The 16504-nt window shown below is 39.1% G+C and overlaps 1 pseudogene; it reads right to left on the reverse strand.

The window, feature by feature from the left end:
- Window positions 1-2104: 2104 nt before the first annotated feature.
- LOC110680577 lies at window positions 2105-2983 on the reverse strand (annotated as a pseudogene).
- Window positions 2984-16504: the final 13521 nt, after the last annotated feature.

The raw sequence follows: 16504 nt of genomic DNA on the forward strand, positions 1-16504 counted from the left end.
TTGAAGGTTTCAAATGAAGAGCTTTTGGTTTGTGTGGGAATATTATTAGTTGAGTTTTGGAAGAACATGAAAAAATCTTCCATTTCTGCAAGTATGAGGAAAAAATATCCAAACTTTTTTGCAATCGACTACAGATGAGACGCAGGCTCCGTCCTTTGGCGGAGTGGCCTGTGTCATCCGCAAACAAGGATTTTTGACATCCCTGACGTAACTCAGGTAAGTCAGATGTGAAAATATTGTATAATATTGGTCCCAAAATGCTGCTTTGAGGAACACCAGCTCTTACAGGAAGTCTTTCAGATCTGGAGTTCTGATAATTAACCTGAAGTGTACGGTTTGACAGATAACTTTGAATTATTCTAACAATGTATGTTGGAAAATTAACGTTTTTTATCCCCTCTACCGGCAGCTTCATTTCTTACCGCAAAATAAATATTCAAATCGTTATAACTTTTTTGTTTTTCAATATTTTTGCACCATTTTTTCACAAGTTCTTCAAACAACTCTTCTAGTTTAGGGATCTGCATCGATGTTAATAATGGGTAATCTGGTTTTAAAGTATTCCGATGTTCCTTGGAGGACGACATTCTCCATATAAAATGTCTTTGGCGGCCATGTTGTTTGTGATCAATTTATCAAAAAAATAAAATGTGGGCTTTATTATGCCAGGTAATAAGGAGCTACCCTGAAAAAATCATACAATCAATCAAGAATTCTTGGAGATATCTGAAAATTACGATGTGTTGTTTTATGAGATTTTTCTTTGGCCAGCGTGGTTCCAGAAACCTAAATGCTCGTTACTTAAAGACGGTTGCACCAAAATTGCTTCATTTTTTCACAACATACTCTCATTAATGTATTGTTCCGAAGAGTGAATATCCGAGTACGATTAAAATTCTGATAGCCTAAGAAATCAACGAGGGTTCTGGTTACGGGTCGGTCCCCCAAGTAATTTTGGAATATCTTCAAAACCAGATGACCAATGATTCAATATCAACGCAGATCCTAAAACTAGAAGAGCTTTTCGAGAACTTGTGAAAATACGGTGCAAAAATATTGAAAAACAAAAAAGTTATAACGATATGATTTTTTAATTTTGCGGTAAAAAATGATGCTGCCGGTAGAGGGGTAAATTTAAAATCAAACTTTCATGCCAACACTGTCGAATGTTTTTTCTATGTCTAGAGAGAAAGACCAGTAGAGTAGCCTCAGATTTGTTGGTACGGATAAAATTTGTTACACGTAAAAGTTGGTGAGTGTCGAATGTTCAAGGTGGAATCCGAACTGATCATTGGCAAAAATTGAATTTTCGTTGATGTGGGCCATCATTCTGTTCAAAATAACCTTTTCAAAAAGTTTACTGATGGAGGAAAGCAAACTGATTGGACGATAGCTAGAAGCTTCTGCAGGATTTTTGTCTGGTTTTAAAATTGGAACTACCTTAGCATTTTTCCATTTGTCAGGAAAATATGGTAATTGAAAACATTTGTTGAATATATCAACTAAAAATGATAAGCTACTTTCTGGAAGTTTCTTGATGAGGATGTAGAAAATTCCATCATCGCCAGGAGCTTTCATATTTTTGATTTTTTTAATAATAGTTCTCACTTCTTCCAAATCAGTCTCCCAGGCATTTTCAAAAACGTTCTCTTGATTGAGAATATTTTCGAAGTCCTGAGTAACTTAATTTTCAATTGGACTAGAAAGTCCTAAATAAAAATTGTGCGCACTTTCAAACTGCATAGCAAGTTTCTGAGCTTTTTCGCAATCGGTTAGTAATAATTTGTTTTCCTCTTTCAATGCCGGTTTTGGCTTCTGAGGTTTTTTCAAAATTTTAGGTAATTTCCAAAAGGGCTTTGAGGGTCCAATTGAGAAATTTTATTTTCAAAATTTTTGTTTCTTAAATCTGCAAAACGTTTCTTGATTTCTTTCTGCAAATCCTGCCATATAATCTTCATAGCAGGATCGCGAGTGCGTTGAAATTGCCTGCTCCTCACGTTTTTAAGGCGGATCAAGAGTTTCAGATCATCGTCTATAATCACGGATTCAATTTTTACTTCACATTTGGGAATTGCAATCCTCCTGGCTAGTTACTATGCTCATGTCACTACCAATACTATGCTCCAAAGCAGGGATGACACCGAGTCCCGGAACAGCTTACTCCTTTTTTTCGTGTTTGGGTTCCTCCTCTTCTTCCTCGGCGTCCAGGATGTCCGCACAGCAGATCGAGTACAGTATCAACGAGAGGAAGCCCAAGGGAAGGCCGAACAGAACTGAGGTCAGCACCGGATTGCCCATCCACATCTCGTACAGCGAGTGCTTGGCTTCGAACCAGGCCCGATAGATCCGCACCGGAAGCGAGTTTCCGCCGAAGGCCGGAGCGGTCTGATTATGAATACTATCCAAGAATAGTTCGATAGCCTCCGGGGTCAACTGTAGAGGATCGTCCTCCGGTATGTGGTGCTCGTTGGTGCTAGCATTCAGCACTATCAAATGCGGCGTGGCTAGTTTATCCATGGCTATGGAGTGTGCCAGATCGGGTGTTCCCACCCAACCGAACTGGAAGCGACTGTGATACTTGTGTTTGTTCTTGTGGACGAATATCTCCACCATATCGCGGAACTCCTGCTCATGGGCGGCAATCTCGCTCAGCTTGTTCTCTTCCACCACGGCCAGCACGAGGTACTTCTTAGTTTGTAGGATGTGGTGAATATTGCTCCGGTTACCTTCGGGAATGTCGTGAACCGCTCTTCATTGACCCATCTGAACAGGGATTCGTTTAGGTGAACAGGTTCGATCAACTCGAAGTTGTCCGAGTATGGGAAGTAGAAGTGATTTCGTTCTTTGTAGACTAAGGCCGCTGGCACGGTATCAATGTCGAAATGGTCTCTTGGCTATCCTCCACTGAAGTTGCGTTAGAAATAACTATGGCGGTCGATAGGACTTCCGCTGCCCACTGTATGAAATATCCCACAGATTCCATCCTGTTTCCGACATAGGTGAGAATATGGGATTGTTGGATTTTCAGAATGTCGATACTGTCCGGTCGGCAGGGTTTTTTTGACGTAGAAGTACGTCTTTCTTCTCTATACAGGAGTGAAATTGGAATTTCAAAACAAGAGCGTTACGCTTGGCATGAAATATTTTGAAAACGTTTATAACTTCTCGCTGGCTTAACGAAATTTCTTGATTAGCACCTCAATCGAAAGATAAGACATCAAAGCTTCATGTCGTTTACTTACTGAATCCTAAATACCTGTCCAAATAGTTTCAATAACTGGTTTTAAAATAGAACGTTGATTTCAAGCAAATCTATAAATAGGGGTGGCTAGAAAAAATTTGACGTCATTTGCTTTTCCACTCTCAGTATTGGCTCGCATCACAGCAGGGCACCAGATCGGCTTGCTCTGACCGGGCGTGCTTTCTCAGGCACAGACATCGATAGCGAAGGACGCCACCGTTTGTCTTGCTTCGCTCAAATCAAACTATCGAGCGAGCGAGAGAAGATGCCGTCCGAAGCTAAAGCCATCACCGCTGCCGCCGCCTAGAAAAAGAAGAGGAAGCAGTCCACAGGTGAATGTGCGGTCGAACTGTGAACACGGTCGGGCGAGTTATTCTCGCTTTGTGGTTCACCGCTTGTTTGCGTTCACCCAGCCATCGTCATCGCCGCCGCAAATTTCATCGGCCGAGGAGCTGTTGACCCGCGCTTCAAAATTTCGACTCGTGATGAAATCATCATTGGTGGTCAAGAAGTAATCCCGTTAGGAGCAAATACCAGAAGCCCCCTGAGTTTTGCTGGTCCGAGCAGTGTAATTTATTCGTAACAACATCGAAGCTAACAAAGCCATCGGTTCTTTTCAGAGCCATCAAATTTGTGGAAAAGAGTTAAAAGAGGAAATATTTCGCTGGACTTATTTCTAACTTCTAAATATTCCTAAAATCATTTCACGGGCTTTCAAATACAAAATTATCATTTGTTCATGAATAATTTTATGACCCCTCAACCATTTGAGGATTCGTACTCGCCGGTCGCTGCCCGCAGTGGCCGCAGGGGTGAGTCTCAAACATGTCACAACGATTGTAAAATCAGAGTGGCATTTCCAACAGCGGCCTTTGTGTTCCATAATTTTATGGGAAGGACTTGATTAGGAAAATTATCCCATGTAACCAAATTGCGACATATTAAGAATGCTTTTGATAAGACATTCTCATTGAATCAATTGTAATAATTTTGGCACCACATGGATCCGAAATTTTACCGTCATAATAAAGAAAAACTATTGAATTATCATAGCTTATTGAATATTAGGCGAATGCCAATCATTCCAACAATTCATGTTCGAACCAATTTCTCACGTATTAGTATTCTCTACAATTTTCAAGTAATTCCAAGCCCAACAGCTTATTGGCACATACCCATTCCCAGATTGGTCGATCAGAAAGCGAAGAGCACAAAAGGGAGGAGCATCATCTGCTATTCCAAGGTTATAAAAACATGCTGCCTTCGTTGGATTACAGTTTCATTCCATTCCGCTTTCGAGCTGTAAGAGCTCTTGCTTAGCGAGAAGTACCTCGCTGCTAGAAGCCTGCTGAGCTGTTTAATCCAGAATCTCGTTTTGTGAAATCGCTCAAGGGATTTCAAAATTGAGCTACGTTTCCAGATTTCACTAAATCCCTGTGATCCGCTACCCTATGCTGTGTGCACCCATGAAATATTTAGCTGGTTTGCGAATAAACTGAGAACTTATTCACATCTTCTTATTTCTTTCTTCTTGGCATTAACGTCCTCACTGGGACAGAGCCCTGCTTCTCAGCTTAGTGTTCTTATGACACTTCCACAGTTATTAACTGAGAGCTTTCTTGCAAAGTTTCCATTTTTGCATTCGTATATCGTGTGGCAGGTACGATTATACTCTATGCCCAGGGAAGTCAAGAAAATTTCCATTACCGAAAAGATCCTGAACCGACCGGGAATCGAACCCAGACACCTTCAGCATGGCTTTTGCTTTGTAGCCGCGGACTCTAACCACTCGGCTAAGGAAGGCCCCAACTTATTCACATGCATTTGCAACTTTTTCGATTTTCCATACAAATGACCAACTTGGTAAGTTAGATCTCAGTGTATTTATGGAAATGATTTTCGAAAGAAACTTTCACAGAACATCAGATGTAACTTGAGTTTTAACATATATTTTTGAATAATTTTTCCAAATCACAAGTTTATAAGTTAATAACGGTTTGACTAAACTGTAATTTTTCGACGAAAAATTCAAAACTTTTTATCTTAAAATCTCATAGCCTTACACAAAAACTGTCTTCAGCAAACTAATTCATCTCGTCAAATCTACAAACTTTGCTGAAGATACCATGAAGCTATTCTTCAATATGTTTAGTTATGTCAATTATAAAAAAAATCGTCACAAAAATCCACTTTAGTCAAACCGTTACTGCTTTTCAACGTATGATTGGAAAAATCACTCAATAATATATGTTAAAATTTAAGCTATGTCTGATATTCTGTGAAAATCGGTCCATAAATAACTGAGATATATTTTTTCAAAGTTGGTCATTTTGCATGAAAAATCAAAAGAGTTCAACGAAAATAGCGCGAAAGCAATAAACAATCGCGTGCGAGTAGCGAACGGAGTGACGAAGCGAAACGAAGCGAAAGCAAAAACTGAAAAACATTCAGTGGACGGATTAGTAGTCAGCGCCAACCGGCGACCTGTTGGAAACTAACGCCAGCGAAATATACACCATCTGCCTCTCCTTACCATTCATATTCTTGTACTTGATGAATTGGGTTGTTTAGTGATGAAAAATTCACAGTTACTTGTAGCTTGTTCGAAAGAGCACATTTTTCTAAGTGTAACACGATTTTATTGCGCTTCAATATCTTAATTTTGATATAGTAAATGATTAAAAAAGATTTCATTCCGTCGACTCAATGACATTTCAATTTACCATAATGACAGCTCGTCCGGAAGTAAAACTTTCCGAGGGGTGATTCAAACGCGATTTCCATACTAATTCAAACTTGTTTTAAAAATAGTTCCAGGGCACGGAAAATTATGAAACTTTGGATTCTGGCTCAGTTATTAACGAAGAATCAGAATATGTAAAAAAACAGGATTTACCCCTAAACAAGCCAATTCAATGAAAATGGTTTGGTTGGCGATGGAAGCAAAGAGTTATTTAAGGATGATTTTACTCGACAAAGAGTTGTTAATAAATATTCCAATCAAAAAGAGGTTGTTTTTGAAAAAGTTCACTTTTAGCAGAATTTTCCTCGGAAAATTTCTGCTTTTAAGGGCTGGTTTTGCTACTGACAGACAGAAAAGGAATCGCCTATCTTGATGCGTGGAAAATTTCTTTCTCAGAAAATGATCCAGGAATTCACATTTATTCTGATCACAGTACGCTGCTGAGAAGAAAATGTCTTTTTAAATGAGATTCTCTGTAGTGAAATTTCTTGACCATTCAGTCAAGGAATTCCTTTACTTTCCTTGAGCAAAACAGCATACTTAGCTTTAACAAAGAGTTGTTAATGAAATTCCTGCAGCCAAGGGTCGAGCTTCTCCCCACGAATATTTCCAGCCAGGAACCATTCATGGCCCCCGCTTCACAAATTCTCGAGTACGGAAATTGGAAAATGTATTAAAATTGCGACAGATTTTAAATACTGTTCATAAACTGTTTTCTTGACCAATTGTAATGAGCAAACTATTGATCTGAATTGATTTTTCTACATGTTGTCTATAACGCAATAGACAATCTGAGAAATAGGCTATATGAAATTGATGTCTTGGCAAGGGATGTATACAGATGAGCATTATGCTGTTATTGCATCCCAACGGCACTGCAGCGAGCGTTTCTCGGTCCATCCTCAAATTGTCGTATTGTCGATATTTCGTGATAAATCAGATATTGTTATGATGCTACGAGATGAATTAAGAGATATATCAGCCAAGTATGTGGTAAGCAACATTAAAAAAATATTACTAACTATACTGTGGTTCTATCACGAGAGTTTTACTAGGCTCGAAGTGTACATGAAACTGAACCCGAATCCCTGTTTGTTGTTACAGAGGGATTTTTTAATCCAAAGGTACATTTCAGTCTCCTAAATGAATTGCAGACAATGCTCCTCCCTTTTCGTATTCTTCGCCTTCTTCTGATTGACCAATCTAGGATAAGATACATGAAGTTGATGTCTTGGTTAGGGATTTACATATCTTGGAAATTCACATGCGCGTTCGTATGGACAGTAGAAATATCAACATTATTTTAACAGCTTACAATAAATTAAAATCACGCATGTTTTGCTTTCGTGCAAATTTTTAAATATTTCTGAATCAATGTTCAATGTGTTCTGATTTATATACTATGACATTTGCAATAGACTTACTTGTAGAAAAGTTTCAGATCAATAGTTGCTCATTACCAATTGGTCAGGAAACAGTTTATTGGAACAGTATTTAAAATCTGTCGCAGATTTTTAATACATTTTTCCAATTTCCATAGTGCGAGAATTTAGGAAGTGTTCCCCCATTATATGATAAATCAACGATGCTTTTAGAAATACCATACAATGCTGAGTAGTATGGTGTTATTACGGTCCGACGGTGCCTGCAAGCGGTAAATTTCTCAAATTCATGTAATTATGAGGGGTAAATTATTGTGAACGCAAATTATAGTATACCGCGATATTTAGATCATTATAGATAAATCAGTAAAGTAGCCCTGAAAAGGGCCGATTGAGCTTGGATGCTGTGACCACGAGTTTACCACGAGTCGAAATTAGAAGCGCGGATCGGTCAACCTAGAAATCTTGAGCGATTTCACAAACCAGAAGCTGGATTGGCAGCTTGAAGATTAACAGCTCAGCAGATTTCTAGCAGCGAGGTACTTCTCGCTGAAGCAAGTTCGGAGGAGCTCTTACCAGCTCGAAAGCGGAATTGGGAATGAAACTGAATCCGACGAAGGAAGCATGTATTATAACCTCAGAATAGCAGATGATGCTCCTCCCTTTTTGTGCTCTTCGCTTTCTGATGACCAATCTGGAAATGGGTATGTGCCAATAATGTGTTGGGCTTGGAATTACTTGAAAATTGCGGGAGAATGCTAATGCGGATGAGAAATTGGTCGAACATGAATTGCTGGAAGGCTTGACATTACCAAATATTCAATAGAGCTATTGATAATGAATAGTTTTTTTTTTTTATTATGATGGTAAATTTCTGATCCATGGGTGAAAAAATTATTACAATTGTTCAATGAGAATGTCTTATCAAAAGCATTCTAAATATGTTCGCAATTTTGTAACATGTGATAATTTTCCTAATCAAAGTGTTCCCATAAAATATGGAACATCAGAAGACGCTGCTGGAAATGCCACTCTATTTTACAATTGTGTGGGAATGTTGAGCACTCACCCCGACGGCACTGCAGCAGCGTCCGCGATTACAGTCTCAAAACGTTTAGTCATTAAATTATTCATGACAAATGAAATTTTGTATGAAGCTGTGAAACTGATTTAAGGAATATTAGTCATATATAAAGTCGGAAATATTTCTCTTTTAACTCTTTTCCACTAATTTGATGGCCCTGAATAAGGGGCCGATGGCTTTGTTAGCTTTGATGCTCTTACAGATAAATAACACTGCGGGATGTTATCAGTTGATTGCCATGGTCAAACGGGGATCCTCAACTCAAATGTATAAATTTGAGCATATTTGCTTATACGACGAACCGAAAGTTTCGTGGCGTGGATGGCGCACATTAGTGACAGGTAGTGGATCACCGGGCTTAAGTCGAAATCTGATGATGGCGGCGATGACGATGGCTGGGGTGAACGCAAACAAGCGGTGAAGCACACAAGCGAGAATGACTTGCCCGACCGTGTTCACAGTTCGACCGCAAATTTTCCTGGTGGACTGCTTCCCCTTCTTCTTCTTCTTGGCGGCGGCAGCGGTGATGACTTTGGGCTTCGGACGGCATCTTCTCTCGCTTCGCTCGACAGTTTGATTTTGAGCGAAGCAAGACAAACGGGGAGGCTCTTCGCTATCGATGTCTGTGCCTGAGAAGCCACGCCCGGTCAGAGCCAGAACGATCTATTTCCTGCTGAGATGCGATCCAAGCGGAAGAATGGAAAGCAAATGACGTCAATTTTTCTCTAGCATCCTATTTATAAATCAACGTTCTCTTGTGCCATTCAAGGAATTTCGTTAAACCAGCAAAAAGATTATTAGAGTTCAAAATATTTTCATGCCAAACGTAAGGCTCTGGTTTTGAAATTCCAGTTTCACTCCTGTATAGAGAATTTTTATTTTACTTTCAAACTTGTGCGGCATAATCAAATGCAAACGCATTCAGTTCCCGATGTTAGTGCCTGTGCTTTTTTCTGTTCATAAGTCGCAAGGTGTAACTTTCCCCGAGGTCGTGTACGACTATGACAAAAGTCAGGATCAGCAATTGGTATATGTTGGATTGTCGCGGGTTACTTCATTGCAAGGACTATTTTTGACAAACTTTACTTTTTTCAAGTTCCATCACGCCAAAGGCAGTAATTCTCCCAAGATAGTTGACTTAAGGAATGAGCTGCAGCGCTTAGGCAATCATCGATTAGTGACGCTTTGAGACGAACTGCGTGAAATACTGGATCATAGCGGCCAAGCCTGCATATTGATGAGTATCAATGTACAGAGCCTAAATGCTCATGCAATGGATATTGCTACAGACCAAAGCACTGGACCGATTCTATCGATTCTAACGATCGAAGCACCCGAGCTATCAAACATCTAATCTACTGGAGGAGTTTGGCGAACTACAGCTGGAGCCAGAAACCGATCACCCAACCAAGCAACGAACAAACAAACAAATTCAATCATCTGGCATTATTCCTGGAACACTAAACACTGGTTTTCGGAACCACAGAAAGACAAATGGTTCTTTTTAGGACTACCAAAATGAGTCCAAAAAGAGTTAACTTCTGAAAACTTCATCCGGTCAATAACAACACAAAACTAGTACACTTACAAATTCATACACATGACAAATCAAATTATTAATCATCGTAGTTCTACGTCAACCTCGCGGTAATGTAACAGACATTACCCACCCCAAATTTTTTTTCCATTTGATTTGAAACAAGTAGAATGGGTACTCATAGTACGAATAGGGGAGGTGTTCAAATTACCTGATGCGATATTGGTAAAGAATTTTCCGTGGGTTGATACATTCGAAATTGAAAGATTCGAACGGCTACCCGACGGATTAAAATTAGTTTGTGAACGAGCATGATTATGATCTTCCTGATGGGTATGATTCTTGATCAAGCGATCGTTAACTGAAAAATGAACATTGTTCGATACTCTACCAGGCAAATTCCGGAAACGACCGTAATCGTAACGGATATTACTGTTCATCTGCCTGGCACGAGCCTCAATGACTCTTTTGCGTGAAGGGCAATTCCAAAAATTAGACTAATGATTGCCTCCGCAATTGGCGCATATGAACTTCGGTATCTTCCTTCACTGGACAGACGTCCTTGGCGTAAGATGAACCTACGCAAATCATGCATTTAGCATCCATGCGACAAATTTTTGTACCATGACCCCACTTTTGGCACCGACGGCACTAAGTGGGGTTCTGGTAATTTGCTTCTGGAAATGTTCCCATGTCACGCGGACATCGAACATAAGTCTAGCTTTTCCTTAAACTTTAATATTATTTAGATCTTTTTTGTTAAAGTGAACAAAATAATATTCTTGAGAGAAAGCCCTTTCCGAACAACGCCAGATTGGGTTCTCTTTTTCATAATGAATCATTATGATTAATGATTATTTGGACTAGGGAAAATTAAACGCGACAGTCTCCTTTCTTTGCGATTTGGAAGGAGACCTTGATTCCTCTAACGGAGTTCAAGATCTCCTCGCTAAATCCCCCAAATTCGGAACAACTGACCACGATAGGCGACACTTTTTGCTTCCTCACTTGAATCAAAGAGCCTGGGATAGAGACTGCTTCGATTTGGTGTTCGGAAAATTTGTCTAGAGCATCGAACTGATTGCTCATCTCGGTGCAAGTACTAACATTATCCATTTTACCCTTGGAAGAAAGTTCGAATTCCGGGAAAACGTCCTTTCTTCCATTCTTGCCACGTGTAGTGACAGTTTTAAAACCCACTTTTTTGGAAGGAAGTGAATTCAGAGATTCACCCTTCCTTTTGTTAGTTGTTGATACCATGTTTAATGAATAAACGAAAGAAGACGTGACCTTCGAGAGGTTTTTTCCCAAGACGGTGTCCAATAAGGATTACCATCGCTAGCTTTCACCAACGGGTCCAACGAAAAATCGAAGGCACGGGTCCAAACAAGGATCGTAAAGGGATCAATAGTAGAAAAAATAGTACTGAAAAGTACTGTTTTAGTAGCACTGAAAAGTACCGTTTTTAATTTTAGCACTGAAAAGTACTATTTTGCAATTCCGTTGCAAATCAATCAACTTTTCATTGAGAAGTTGATCAACATAACGGCCTTTTTTTCCTACTGAAAAAACAGTGCTGAAAAGTGCTACTTTTCAGCACTCTTTTCGGTGCTGAAAAGTTATACTTTTCAGTAATGTTTTGGTAGGCATCAACCGAACAACCCAGTTCATTCATGCCATTTGTGCTTATTTGCACGGCGTGTAAGTCGAGACGAGCCCCTTCCTCACCTCGGGTGATGTGAGGCGACTAATGTTAATCCAAAGGGAGCGAGTCGACAAATTGTCCCTCATTCGACTCGTCTCGCCTCACATGCCGCGCAGAACAAATATAATTGCATCTGATTCCTAGATCCGTTGTGCGATCTGATTCCGACAGGGGCTGTCCCATTAACCCACGTTATCAGTTTTTTGGGAATCCTGGCCAAACACCCTCCCCCTCGTGGTCATTTTGTCCATACACAAATTTATAAAATTTGTATGGACCGTGATCATTTGGCCAAACGCTCCCTCTCTCTATGAATGACCACGTGATTCTGATTTGGAATCCAACATTAAATGTTGGAATTAAACACAAATTTTGTAGTCAGCAACTGTTTGTGCTGTCTTACCTGATTTCGATGGGAGCGTGAAAACTTGTGACATTCATGGGTAGGTACTACTGTAGGGGAAGTGGTGGTAAAATGAAAATGGGGTGGTTAAATGGACACCGTGCCTTTTACCGAGAAAAAACAGATTTGGATGATTTTTTTATCACGCACGGACGATTTAGAGTATAAATCTGAGTGTTCGAGTTGATACGTAGGTCAATTGAAGTGAAAATATCATCGAGAATAAAGATTTTAGAAAACCACGTTTGAAAATTAGAATTGACGTAACTTTTAGCTCGGAAGACTTAAGGTTTTTCAGTGAGGTAAATATCGTTATGATATGATGTCAAATCTGATACCCTTAGAATTTTTTTTGAATGGGTTACAACCATCAGTGGATGTATTTTCGGTGAGGCAATGAAAATTTTCAGAAATATTTGGTTTGCACACGTTCTTGCATGGTGTTCGTTTTACCACCAACCGCTGTTCATTTTGCCCACATAGTGCAGGTAAAATGAACATTTGCATCCCTTTTTGATAGCGATGAAAATATGTGAAAATTTAGCTATTTTAGTCTGAATCCACGTCGCCGCTATAGATCACATCCCCATTTTTGATGTTGTGCGATAGAGTGGGGCCCAGATAGCCGTAGCGGTAAACGCGCAGCTATTCAGCATGACCATGCTGAGGGTCGTGGGTTCGAATCCCACCGGTCGAGGATCTTTTCGTAAAGGAAATTTTCTCGATTCCCAGGGCATAGAGTATCTTCGTACCTGCCACACGATATACATATGCAAAAAAATGGTCAATCGGCAAAGAAAGCCCTCAGTTAATAACTGTGGAAGTGCTCATAAGAACACTAATCTGAGAAGCAGGCTTTGTCCCAGTTGGGACGTAACGCCAGAAAGAAGAAGAAGAAGAAGAAGAAGCGATAGAACTATACAAATTTCTCGTTTTTCTATCAGAAACAAGATAATTTCCTTGAGGTTTTCATTTTACCACCCCTTCCCCTATCACAGCCTACGTGATTGAAAAATACTGAATTGATACTTCGCATAGTTGTGTGCCCATGTGGGTTCTCTTGAAATGTTTGTTTGTGCTTTTAGAGTTCATTCAGCTGAAATGGCATTTTTCGAAATAGGAAAAAAATGTTGTAGGCAACTCGTTGCAAAACTAGATTTTTTCAGCACTCGTTGTATTTATCCAACTCGGTGAGCCTCGTTGGATAAATGTACAACTCGTGCTGAAAAAATCATTATTTTGCAACTTGTTGCCTAAATAACTAATTTTTGTAGCACTGAAAAGTGCTGTTTTATTGCTTTAGGTAGTTTAAAAAAAACTTCCAAGAGCAGAGAGTATTCGTGTACGCACAGCACGAAGGTACGATACGCACTGATTGGTATCATTAAGTCAAGTCAAGCCAAGTCAGTATTAGTACACTGTAACCTCAATTTACGAACTAGATCGGGGGTGCGCAAATTGAGTTGGTGCGTAAATTGAATCAGTGCGTAAAACGAGGGAGCTCAGTTCGTAAAACGAGGTTTTGCCAATTTATCATTTCTATATAAAAGAATGTCTCACAATACTGGACCCTAGAAGATTGTTATATTTTTAAGTAGCGTTTGTATTGTCAGATCCAAGTTTTGGTAATTAAGTGAGTACAACATGTGTTCTAGTTCATCCAAAAACTTCCTGGAATATATACCTGCAATGCACTGGCATATTTAGCGATCCTTTGATGTTTTTTTGAAATGGCACAGGCCCTTATATATTCATAGTAGTAAAATGAGTATTTTTTATAATTTGTGCCGATGTCCTAGGTCCTCCAAGGAATCCATTGAATATACGTCCTAGGTCCTCCAAGAACTCCATTGAATATAGACCTTGGGATCTACGACTGTAATAAGAGATTAGAGGTTACTTTTCAATTACTCCACAGGCCCCTAACCATTCATGTGAGTAAACGGTGTATTGTAATAATTTGTGCGGATGTCCTAGGTCCTCTAAGGACTCCATTGAATATAGGCCTTGGGATCAACGACCGTAATAAGAGATTAGAGGTTACTTTTCAATTACACAACAGGCCCCTAACCATTCATGTAAGTAAACGGTGTATTGTAATAATTTGTTCGGATGTCCTAGGTCCTCCAAGGACTCCATTGAATATAGGCCTTGGGATCTACGACCGTTATAAGATATTAGAGGTTACTTTTCAATTACTCCACAGGCCCCTAACCATTCATGTGAGTAAACGGTGTATTGCAATAATTTGTGTGGATGTTCTAGGTCCTCCAAGGACTCCATTGAATATAGGCCTTGGGATCTACGACCGTAATAAGAGATTAGAGGTTACTTTCTATTTACTCCACAAGCCCCTTACCATTCATGTGAGTAAACGGTGTATTGTAATAATTTGTGTGGATGTCCTAGGTCCTCCAAGATCTATATCGAATATAGGTCTTAGGATCTACAAGCGTAACCAATTATCAATAGATGCTTTTTTGATATGGCACAGGCCCTTATCTATATGTAGCAGTGAAATGAGTATTGCTATAATTTGTACCGATATCCTAGGTCCACCAAAGACTTCATTGAATAGAGGCCTTTGAATCTACAAACATGATCAATGGTCTATAGGTAGTTTTTTTTTAATATGACACAGTCTCTTAACCATTCATTTAAATCAACGGAATATTTCATTGATTTATACGGATGTTTTTGGTGCTCCAAGGACTCCATTGAATAAAAGCCTTTGGATCTACGGCCATACTAAGTGAGTAGAAGATAGTTTTCAAATACTCCAAAGGCCCCTTATCATTTCTGTGGGTAAACGGTGTATTGTATGAATTTGTGGGGATGTCCTTGGTCCTCTAAAATCTCTATCGAATATGGGCATTAGGATATACAAGCGTAACCAATCATCAATAGATAGTTCTTCAATATTGCAAAGGCCTCTTACTGTCCATATTTGCAAACGAAGTGTTGTATTGAGTTGTGTCGATGTTGTTGTACTTCCGAGGACTCCACGATATATAGACCTGAGTATCTACAAACTTAAGTAGTTGTACATTGATGATACTTATTTATAGCATAAAATATAAACTCTTAAGGCTAAGTAGCCCGTCATTCGGTTTGGTAGCCTTGTTGATTTTCCAGATTGCAATTTCAAAGTGATTAAACTCAGTCATCTTAAGTAATATTGATTCATAAAAGTATCACTTACATATAGAAAATATGCTGATATATTTTCAGCAATGTCAGTGCAAAATCTAGTGATTTTCTTTAATTCGCAATCGTGAGACGGTTTAGCCACAATCATCGATGCCCACTACAAATTTCAATGACGCATTAATATAAACAAATGGATCAATGTATTGATCTGTACTGATGTTCATGAATTTACTTCGTTAAACAAGTGACATTTATTGAATTTGCGTAAAAACAGACTTTGTTGATTGAGGTTTAGGTGAATTTAATTTAAAAATGGCGTCAGACATCGATTTTCGTCAAAAATATTCTCCAAACGTGGTCGCCATCTTGAATTCAAAAATTGCGTCAGACATCGATTTTCGTCATCCCCTCGTCGTGTCCGTTCTGAAAATACCCATATTGCATGAATTTCAAACGATTTTCTGAAACCGGAGGTCACCATATTGGATTCCAAAATGGCGTCGGACATCGATTTTCGTCATCCCCTAGTCGTGCCCGTTTCAAAAATACCCATATTGTATGGGTTTCCAACGATTTTCCCAAACCGGAGGTCAATGATTTCCCACAGAATTGTCAAAACTCAATTTACGCACTGCGTAAAAAAAGTGACTTAAATTGAGGTAGCGTAAAAAAAGACTTCGTAAATTGAGGTTTTAGTGTATCATTAGAAACAACATTGTCCCGATTGGGTAATGAAGTTAGCAACATTTTGTTAACAACGTATTCCTTATGTGTCTATGTTATTACATTTCATTTGCCGCAGCAGCACCTATGGCAAGCAGCTCAGTATTATTAGAGCTTCATTGCCTACTTACAACACCAAAAACAAAAACGCTTTTCAGTGAACTACTTAATAAATAACATCTTACACGCTTCAACGAAGTTAAACAAAATTGAATACGATTCGAACTTTTCTGGACCATCATGTGAGTAATTTCAACACATTCTGAAAAACTGATCCAATGTGACGTGAAATTTGTGAAAATGGATCATAAATAAGCACAAAATCTATTTTTCAGCATGTGTGCAAATTACATTCAGATATGCTAGTCAAGAAGAGCCCGATATTGTGTAGCTTTGTGGAAGAAAGAACAGCATCGAAGTTCCTGTATACTATTCTATCAGAATTAGTGAAACATTGTGGACAAAAATTTGCAATGGAAATAATTAAAATGTTAATCATGCTTGACTTATCATATTGATAGGACTTTAATGATCGA

This window comes from Aedes aegypti, unplaced genomic scaffold, assembly GCF_002204515.2.
Source record: "Aedes aegypti strain LVP_AGWG unplaced genomic scaffold, AaegL5.0 Primary Assembly AGWG_AaegL5_hic_scaff_1606_PBJ_arrow, whole genome shotgun sequence".
Taxonomy (NCBI): domain Eukaryota; kingdom Metazoa; phylum Arthropoda; class Insecta; order Diptera; family Culicidae; genus Aedes; species Aedes aegypti.